Source organism: Bombus bifarius, unplaced genomic scaffold (genome assembly GCF_011952205.1).
Source record: "Bombus bifarius isolate JDL3187 unplaced genomic scaffold, Bbif_JDL3187 scf7180000009494_frag, whole genome shotgun sequence".
In the NCBI taxonomy this organism is placed as follows: Eukaryota; Metazoa; Arthropoda; class Insecta; order Hymenoptera; family Apidae; genus Bombus; species Bombus bifarius.
In genome coordinates this window covers 15134-18474 of record NW_022885156.1, presented here as the reverse complement: position 1 = coordinate 18474, position 3341 = coordinate 15134, and the positions used below count along the sequence as shown (strand labels likewise).

General features: G+C 36.6%; 1 long non-coding RNA gene across 1 annotated transcript; it reads left to right on the top strand.

Moving 5' to 3' along the window:
• Window positions 1–1041: 1041 nt before the first annotated feature.
• On the top strand, window positions 1042–2962 carry LOC117215285. Its single transcript, XR_004489054.1, has 3 exons — window positions 1042–1160; window positions 1224–1430; window positions 2537–2962. It is a non-coding gene; the product is annotated as an uncharacterized LOC117215285 (long non-coding RNA).
• The last annotated feature ends 379 nt before the right edge of the window (window positions 2963–3341 follow it).

Sequence of the window (3341 nt, the reverse complement as noted above, 5' to 3'; positions counted from 1 at the left end):
TAGCTTATGAGAATTTATAGTGTGTCACAGATCACAAAAGCAGAATTACTACTTTTTCATAAACGATATATGTATATGAATTGAAAGTTTAACTATTACGTCACATACTTCTCTCGATAAAGGTCGTCGAGTGCATATTGTTAAAGAATATTAGCCATTTGAATTCAATAGTTTCGAAGATACATATACATAACTGTGTGCGTATATATATAATATACGTATAACAGCCAAAGTTCAGCTCTCAAGTGTACGCAAAACTTTTATGTTCATTTTACGCTATACCAGTATGTTTCATGAATTTGTTTGCTAACAGTATCGAAACAAATAACAAGCAGAGGACGAGCTATTCATGAATTGTTTTGCCAGCGTGTACGCTCCCAATATTTTCTATTTAAGAAAACATACTTGTTGCTATTGCAACTACAAATATCTTTACAGTCGACGCTTTTGCCGCGAATCATTGGCTAACATGTAAAATCGAGAAAAAACATGGTTTATTGTGATGGAAATGTGGAAAACCGCAAAACCGATATAGAAGGGAAAATAAAGGAAAGGAAGATAGGGATAAGTAGAAGCTTGGGGCCAAGTTTAATTCACTGAAACCGAGCTGCTTGTATTATCGCAAAACAAAATTGCCAGTACGTCATTTCCGTACTCTCGTCCTCGCGAAAATGGTTTTGCTCGTTAAGAAAAAACGAAGAGACAGGGAAGAGAGGAAAAAGCAAACGGAGAGCGCTTTTAAAAAGCTGGCGAACCGTGTGTTACCACAACGAGATACGCGGTGCTATTTGTCGCTTTAAATTGTGTCGCAACTCGTTTTTGAGATCTTTGCCAGGGACGCGTTAAAACACGCTGCAAATATATTTCTGGCTTTTCTGGGGTTTAACTGAAATATGACAAATAACGTTGTAAAACATATGTACTTATGACTTACAGAGTAATTGAGTGTACAAAATATAATAGCCAGCGATTTAGGGCTTTAAAAGATCAAAAGAAAAGAAAAGAAAAGCGATCTAAGAAAATAGATAACGGGAGGGGGGGGAGGGCAAAGCTAGTTAATCTGGAAAGAATCCAAGCGTCAATTTCAAGCATTTACAGAGAATCAAGCGGGCTGGTTAAGGTCGTGAGTTGAGCAATTATCCCGCGTTAGGTTCAATCAGGTTAGTCCCACGCGAAATTGATCCAACCATGCGAAAACGAGTGTATTCTGATTTCTGTCGCAGATACTTCTGGCTAGTGCAGTACCTACACGGTGGTTGTTGAAATAGCCGCTTCTCATCTATTTTCCGCAGCGCGGACATCATCCTTTGATCCCTTACGACTAACAAAGTTTTCAAAGATGTACGGCAGTTTGAGATTCTACTTGAAAATGATCATGATTGCGGTCTGTGTACCGCCTGCCCTTCTTTTTGTTCTTCCGTTAAAGACTGGTAAGTTGATACTGATTAATTATGCGATCGAAATCCTATATAATGGCTACAAAAAATATTTGCATCATTATTCTCGTTTCCTAATGAATCGCTGTTTTAATCAAGTTTTATATTGCATCAAATTTCTGTAGTTACACGAAAGTACTAAATTATAGAAAACTTGATATACACGGATTTAATTAATTGATAAATTAGTCGATATATAGGCATTATTATTTATTATATTATATATTATAGCCATTATATATTAGTAATGTATATATACACTTTTGAATTTTAGCCTTCTATTATTCTTATATCGTTTAAACGTCATTTCAAGCTACAAGCGACTTTAACTCAAATAGCTCGATTTCAAGTTCTAACGTATACTGTAAAGCACACTTGCGAAGTGAAACAGTAAACACGATATGAAAACTCTCTCCCCAGTAAGAAATCGAATATCCAATGTCAATCGTGCTTCATCGATAAAGCATCAATGCTACGTAGAAGCATCGTGGCAGCCGCAATGCGGATCCGTTGATCAAAAATTTCCTGGCACGATCGTTTTCGTAACGCTATTAGCCGTTTCAGTATCAGGGATGTTTTAAAAATCCGTATCGGATTGTACCATGAAGCGCAATAGCGCTTCGTTTATTTATTTACGAGAAGTGCCGATCAACTCGATTGCACTGCTCTTTTTTTTTGTCGAAACATACCTTTCAACGCGTTCACGCTTCACTTCATCAGCTATATCAGAAACGTTACACTAAAGAGTTACTCAACGTTACTCAAAAGGTTGCCAAATATTCGTGCTTTACCTTTTGTTTGTGTGACGTTCTGTAATTGGTTTTCCAATTCAAGAGGTAATTTATACATTAGTTTTTTCTTTATTTGGTTTACGATTATTTGAAAGAAAAGTAATTACGAGAGGAAACTCTGATAGACTAGCGACAAGCTACGTTCGGAACCGAGCGCGCTGTGAATTGACAATCGTAACCAAACATCGCGACACAGTTCACCACACTATGCGTACAGCATGATCACGCTGAGTGGCGTTGAAACGGTTAACGTAACTGCGCGTACGACCGTCGAATGGCAAAGATATTCAAGCTGAGAATCGTTTTCAGATGCTATAAACAACCGCTGTGCTGACTTTCAAGGAGAAACCATTCGACATGATCTTACGTTTGAGCCGGGGCCTTCGGTTTGCAGTTTCTGCGTCTGCTACAATTCGAGGCTGAAGTGGTGCATATCGATCGTATGCAACCCGCCCGCAGTGAGTATATGCTCATTACTTAAACACTTAACACAACCAGAGAGAAACTAAAGCACACCGTTAATGCGAATAGGGTACACAGCGATTCATCTAACTTGCCTTGAATTACTTTTACAAAGAGAAACATGGACAGGAATAATTCTTTGTTACGAGTCGTTTAATTTATTCGTTCGTTAGAACGATTGGTCTGACAAATTCAAAGTCTTGTTCCGTATAAATATTTTTAAACAAGCACGTCATAAGCTTTGTATATTTTTTTTATCGCAACGAAGAAAGTTCAGAGAAATGTTGAAATTATTAATTACAAAAGAAGACATTTACGTTGTAAAAATGTTAGCGAAAACATTTGTGAAAAAGTTACTTTGTTTAAAAATTCTACAAAAAGAAATATTGAAAATCACGCCCCATTTATTCAGTTGCACGTATGAAAAGTATTTTGCATTCGCGCAAAAAATATCCCTTAAGGATACATATTTTATAATAATTGGAGTGTCAAAGTTATTACGCGGATTGGCGTACCTTAACCACGTGCCTTTTAATGAAACTAGGTTATTCATTTGTTATTCGTTCCTAACTTTCAACTTTATGATTTTTGCGGACTAAAATTTTATATTCCGGTTCAGTTTATAAATGATTCATTTTGAATTGAATAAAAT